Below are 7,150 nucleotides of genomic sequence, written 5' to 3' on the forward strand. Positions count from 1 at the left end.
TAAAGTGTGGCACACACATACATATTTAGGCAAATCTTATCCATCCCATTACAACAACCATTAACATGACCCCAAATCTCAGCTTGACGTTAACCATGTTACGTTTTCACTGGGCTGTGTATGACATGCTAAACAATGTTAGGGAATGGACAGAAACATTAAAGTCACCTCAACCTCAGGAATATCAGCAAAGAAAACCAAATAGAACAATGAAAAATGTTTCAACAATCTTTTCTTGTCACAAAGACCAAAATATAGATCATATGTACAGATCAGGATTGTTATCGTTAAAACTATTGTGAAAATTATAATGAGACCATAATCCAGCAGTGAAAAAAATTCTCATTAACTGAAATAAAAATAAAAACAATTTAAAAAAATATCAAAACTATAATGTTCATTATATCATGAATGTAAACAAAACAGTTTTCCTCTTTTAGTTTATAATCGCTTTATAGAAGTGGACTCCTTATATCAAAAACTAAAATGCCTAGTAGATGATGCTAAATATCCTATACTGATTGTAACACATCCAAGTATAGATTGATTTTGTGCTAATTTAGCCATGCTAAAATGGCAAAACTTGTTGGAAGGAAACTATAAAATCATTTTAGAGTTTATGCATCATTCATTTTGAATTCTTTATTATAACCATGTCATTACAGCTTACATTATAAATATTAAAATTTAAAACTAAATATATAAGAACTAAAAAACTAAAACTAATTAAAACTAATCTTCAGCAGAAGACAAAAAGTTGTTTTTTTTTTACAAATTCTTAAAATGAACTAAAACAAAACAGAAATAAACTAAATAAATACAGAAGCTAATGAAAATTTCAAAATTATAATAACACTGGTACACACTCACCCACCCACACACCTATTCACACACTTGGTTCATTTTTCTTTCACGATTATTGGCCTCCGTTAACACATACATGTTGTCCTACCGCTCACATGTGAAATGTGACCACATGAACCAGTTTGTGGTCAATTGTTGATTTGTTAGAACATCTAGCTTCACTAATAAAATGGCACAGAAACTTAGACAAACACAAACTCATCCACCCATCAACAAATCAACATTTTTCTCCCTCTTTGTCTCCGTTCCTCCCTCTGAGCCACGACTCTTCACCTGTTGAGATCTGAATGTGTGTGTGCGAGGCTGTGCAACCATGTGAGTATGCGCTTGTGCCCGAGATGAGCACACATACTCAGTGCTCATGCACAGAGCTATAAAGTATGAGCAGAGCACAAGCAGGAAGCTCCAGCCACTCCTCGTAGTGGTAAATCTGAACAACTGGCCTCTGTCTTATTAAACATTGAAGCACCTACAACTAGTCAAGGAGCTCTGTCACTTAAACCATTTCCAGATGTCGAGACTTTGCTGAAGCCGATCGTGGAGAACAATGGAATTTCACTGGTTTCCGTCACACATCTTGCCTGTTGGTCTCCGTGAGAGAACACAGGTCTTATCAAGAGCTTTCTCACCATGGAACTCTCATACTGAGTAAATGTGAAGGAAGTTACAGTGAACTACACAGAGAACTCAGAACATTTACATTTACGGCATTTAGCAGACGCTCTTATCCAGAGCGACTTACAAAATTGCTTTGTCATTTACTCATAGAATATACCCTAGTACAGTACAGTAGGTTAGAATCAAACATACCAATGAACTAGAATACTGTACAATACAGGGATGAATGCTGATACCTAGAAGTGCAAAATACATAAGGTCTATCTTAAACAATGATACGTGCTATAAACACTAAGTGCTAGAGTTTGTTAAACAACATAAACAATACCCTACAATAAGTGCTAAATTAGTCAGTCAATATGGGAGCAGTGTCAGTTGTCCTTTAAATATTCTGCAAATAGATGGGTTTTCAGTCTGCGTTTGAAGACTGCAAGGGACTCTGCCATCCGGACAGCAAGTGGGAGTTCATTCCACCATCTTGGAGCCAGGACAGAAAATAGTCTAGATGCTTGTCGTCCATGAGACCTGAAGCAAGGTATTTCAAGCCGAGCCGTACTTGAGGTTCAAAGTACTTGAGGTACGGATCGGGCTTTGACCACTGACCTCATGTATGAAGGGGCTGGTCCATTTTTGGCTTTGTAGGCAAGCATCAAGGTTTTAAATCTCATGTGTGCAGCTACAGGGAGCCAATGAAGGGAGTGCAGCAGTGGAGTAACGTGTGAACTTCAGAAGATTGAAGACCAGTCATGCTGCTGCATTCTGGACAAGCTGTAGAGGTTTGATGACTCTTAGAGGACATCACAATTCCAGCCTTCTAAAATGGTATGAGGTCATTCCACATCTCAAAACAACTTATAGTACTAAGACATAATATTTGATTTAATACAGATCACTGCATATTTTATTAATTAGGTCAATTATTTTAATTAGCCTACTGAAGAGGGTAATTAGTGTTATACAGTCTGTGTTTATTTCAGATGGGTTGAGACTGTGGCACTGCATAATTACTATGATTTATATATAAAAATAGCAACAGATCAACTTAATAATATCAAGATATGATTCAGGTAAAATGAATGAGTGTAATCTTAATTAAATTGGCCATTAATTGGAAATAAACTTACTTTATGTACATTTATAATATTAGATTTGACTCATTGGTGAACCAATATCTGAAGAGTCTGATCAAGGAATCAAAATGAAAGATGCATTTTTAATAACTGAATAAACTACATGTTGTAATATTAGTATCTCTATAATCTGCATATGTATATTTATTCTGATGTTAGAAGTGAACCTGATTTCACACACTTGGCAAGAGTCCACACTGACTCATGTTGGTCGGTGTAGCTCATCCCAAAGTCCTAGAATTAGGCTGGACTGGTTCAGATACAGTGACTTTCACATACAGTGATTTTATAGTGTACATATTGGATACAGTGATATTCATATACAGTGTACATTTTGGATAGAGTAACTTTCAGAGATTAATTTTCAGATAGTGCGCCTTCTGAATAAATTGTGCATTTTGAATACAGTGTTTTTCAGATAGTGTCCATTTTGAATACAGTGTTTTTCAGATAGTGTCCATTTTGAATACAGTGTTTTTTTTGATGCAGTGAATTTTTAGCTACAGTGCACCTTTTGGATGGAGTGTGAATTTCTTTTTGCCTCAGGCCACAATGGCAAAGCTGTGCAAAGTTATTTGAAACACCAATCATGGTTTTCACATTTGGAGTCTTTTCTGTATCAACTTTTTTTTCCATTTATTTCTTATCTGACAAAGACATTAAAACAAATTAATAAGAAGGCAAAGGGCAAAGGACGCAACAATGACTAATAACAAAAAACAACCAATTTACAGACCGCCTCAAAATTTCTCATTTGAACTCTTTATAACCCCAAACATAACTCACACTAATGCACACACACACACACACACACACACAAAACCTCAAATAATTTCCCTCTAACTGTCACATTTAATATACTGAAATTAACAACCCAAAATACTTCGATCCTACTACATTTCGCAATACAGAGGCCAAACTATGGACAATATCTCAAATTTCCATAATCCATAAATTTAACTAACAGCCCAGATATTCTATTATATACAATGCCCTCTATGTTTGTTGCTTGGCAGGTGCTGACTGGTAATATTTTAATGGTCATATATAAATCAGATCAGTTGCAGACAAGCAAGCCTCAGTCAAGCTCAGGTCAATTACAGACATGCAGACCTAGGTTAGGCCCAAGTCAGTTACAGACATGCAGGCCTAGGGCAGGCCAGGTCAGTTATAGACATACAGGCCTAGGTCAAGCACAGACACGTAGGCCAAGGTCAAGCTCAGGTCAATTACAGACACGCAGACCAAGGGCAGGCCAGGTCAGTTACAGACACACAGACCCAAGGGCAGGCCAGGTCAGTTACAGACACACAGACCTAGGTCAGGCCCAGATCAGTTACAGACACGCAGACCTAGGTCAGGCCCAGGTCAGTTACAGACATACAGACCAAGGGCAGGCCAGGTCAGTTACAGACACGCAGACCTAGGTCAGGCCCAGATCAGTTACAGACACGCAGACCAAGGGCAGGCCAGGTCAGTTACAGACACGCAGACCTAGGTCAGGCCCAGATCAGTTACAGACACGCAGACCAAGGTCAGGCCCAGGTCAGTTACAGACACGCAGACCAAGGTCAGGCCCAGGTCAGTTACAGACACGCAGACCAAGGTCAGGCCCAGGTCAGTTACAGACACGCAGACCAAGGTCAGGCCCAGGTCAGTTACAGACACGCAGACCAAGGTCAGGCCCAGGTCAGTTACAGACACGCAGACCAAGGTCAGGCCCAGGTCAGTTACAGACACACAGGCCGAGCTTGCGTTGTACAGTCCTCTTCTCCCTCACACTATGGCAGACCATCTCCCAAAACAACTTTTAAAAAAAGATCACATCACAAACCTATTACAACCACACAATCCCTAGTCACATGCTGGTATTAAAAAGAGAGCAAATGACCAGTATTTAGTTTGTAGCGTTGTAGTTTCAACAATCGTCAATAAACATTGGTCAAGAGCTTTACTTAGATCACACACAAGTTCACTTATATCTGGTGCTATGCATTACTTGGTGCTGGCTTGTAGTCTTTGTGTTATTCTCTGGTGGTTTAAGGACACTGCATTTGCAGTACTGAACTCTGATCTGGCTGGTATCTGCTGGCTTCTAAAAAGTTTGTATATAAGTAGTACAAGCAGCACTCCAACAAACCTGTAATATCCCATCAGTCTCTATGAGCAGGGTTAAACATGGACCACGGACACACAAACCAGTCTAAACAGACGCAGGAACACAAGTTCCCCTATGCAGACACAACAGCACCCCCCACCCCCACCCACACACCATAGCTGTGGAATTCGTCTTTGGTTCTAAAATAACAACTGACCAATTAAATATGCAACAACCCTCTAAGCATTTTCTTTGAATTATCAAACACAACCTGGCAATAATTAAGTAAATAATCCACAAAACCTCCTAAAATAATAATAACACATGCTATTGACTTCATGCTACACGCCAGAAAAAGTAACCCTATGCAAGCACGAGGCCAAAACACATCAAATGATATTCTTGTTACTGACATTTTTAAAAACATGTGTTTGAAAAAAAGACTAGTTCTACACTCATCACGACCACAACTCTAAAGTGATACACTATAGGCCTAGACTCAATTATCCCCTCAACTACCGACAATAACCTGTTGGGAATTACACTGGCAGGTCTGGAATAAACGAAATCATCTTCATGTAGAAAAGCCTAAATTTCCATTGTAACAGAATTCGGTAGTGGTTGCAGCTAAAAAGAAAACACAAAGACATTACAATGACTCAAATAAATAACGATAAAACATCACTAATAAACGTCAAGATAAAATCCAACAGCATGCCAGTGCATTGCAAACTGGAAACAGAGCTTCAACATTCGACCAGTTTCACTGTAACGCCACACTTCCATGGGTCAGGCCTTACACTGGAACACCACACTTCCACGGGTCAGGCCTTACACTAGAACACCACACTTCCACGGGTCAGGCCTTCGCCACTCTGGCTTCTCCTACTTTGTTAGGCACAGGCCCCAAACCTGCGCGAATATATGGCTATTAAGTTGTTCTGGAATCATTTGTAAACTTCCGTTTCTCTGACCACATCTTCGATGGCCTGCTCCAATCGCTGTACGTCAAATCAAATTTTCCCTCTTATGAAATGAAATGTAAAACATTGTCACGACCTGGGATGCTTGCTACTATCGGAGCAGAAGATTCTTTAGTAATGAAAGATCACAGCCGAAAACGCTAAGTGCCTTCGCACAACCATCCACGATGCGAGGTACGGAAATAAGCGAAATAAAAATAAACACTGCACAACATTTTGTAGTATTTGTTCTTCAGAGCGTTTAAAACGATATGTTATACATACGATGCATTTGTTAATATACATTTAATGCTATTTTGGTGGTGAATAGGCTTTTATTGTGTAACAACAGCGAGTCGGCTTCAAGTTGGAGTCTGCCCCTTTCCGCACCTCTCGAACAGCCGTCCAATAGCTATGCACTCTCGCCCAACTCCTAGAATAAGCAGAAACGGACAAAAACGGCAGCCCTGCTTTGGCTTTCCGTCGAATGAAATACCAACCAGAAACGTTTAGATCTATCGTGGTTCCACAAAAAGCGAAAAGAGTTCAAATATGCTGTAATAAAAGTTAGCGATGTCGTAAAAAAAATCCGGAGGTGCACTTACCCTCGTACTCACTCTAACAGCAGTCCAACCTTGTTCTCCTCGCACAGAAATTATTTAAATAAATATTTACTATGAGCCTGATATTTCACAATCGAATCCTGTCCCTTGTGCGAATTCATTCCATGTTAGCTCACCATAGTCTTCATAGCGTATAGTAATATATCCCTTATTTGACGAGTTGATTTTTTTATAAAAAATGTATAAAAAGAGAAAAAACTGACATACAAAACAAGAACTCTTCTTCAATCTCATTCACCCCAGCCTGTGCACGCCAGATATCAATGCGCCCAGCAAGAGAATGGGACAGTCAAACTATGATGTATAACGCACAAAAGACGAAGTACCTGCTCCTACTTATTCGTTAGCATGTACATCAGTTTAGTAATGTTATACGTCGTGGTGATGCCGACAACATAGTAAGAAAAAAAATAGTTTGAAAAAGAGAACTACTTTATGTGACGGTGCGGCGAATTTATTTCACTTTGCCTAAGGAACGGGGGTAGTACGCCTCCCATTGCCTAGGAAAAAACACCCGGATGTAAACTCGGCGAAACTCATGCTGAGTGAAGTTACTGTGCACAAGTTAAGGCACGGAGCAACGAGCGACCTGCGCAGCCTAGGATGATTTCACCTTAAAATGGTCTAGTGCAGTTCAATACAATATAAATACAAACTCCGTTCTTTTAAAGTTTATTTTTAGGTCTATTGATTTTTATAGAAATCTTCACTAATTATAAGATCTCCGTGTTTCTTTTCAGTTGGGAAACTCGGAACTCTCTACAAACATTTAAATCACACAGTGGTGTAGTTGTTAAACCAAATATTGGAAATAAAATAAAACACTGACAAAACATACAAGTCCAGATCCAGTTT

General features: G+C 39.1%; 1 protein-coding gene across 5 annotated transcripts in view; it reads right to left on the reverse strand.

Annotated features, from left to right (window-relative positions):
• The window catches only part of phf21aa (PHD finger protein 21Aa), a 35,613-nt gene extending 29,080 nt beyond the window's left edge, over positions 1-6,533 (reverse strand). For all 5 annotated transcript variants that reach the window (XM_081705921.1, XM_081705919.1, XM_081705920.1 and 2 more), the window contains exon 1: positions 6,278-6,533. The gene's annotated coding sequence lies outside the window, so the exon portion shown is untranslated. The remainder of the gene's footprint in view (positions 1-6,277) is intronic.
• Positions 6,534-7,150: the final 617 nt, after the last annotated feature.

This window comes from Electrophorus electricus, chromosome 23 (assembly GCF_041902795.1).
Source record: "Electrophorus electricus isolate QZ-2024a chromosome 23, ASM4190279v1, whole genome shotgun sequence".
Classification (NCBI taxonomy): Eukaryota; Metazoa; Chordata; class Actinopteri; order Gymnotiformes; family Gymnotidae; genus Electrophorus; species Electrophorus electricus.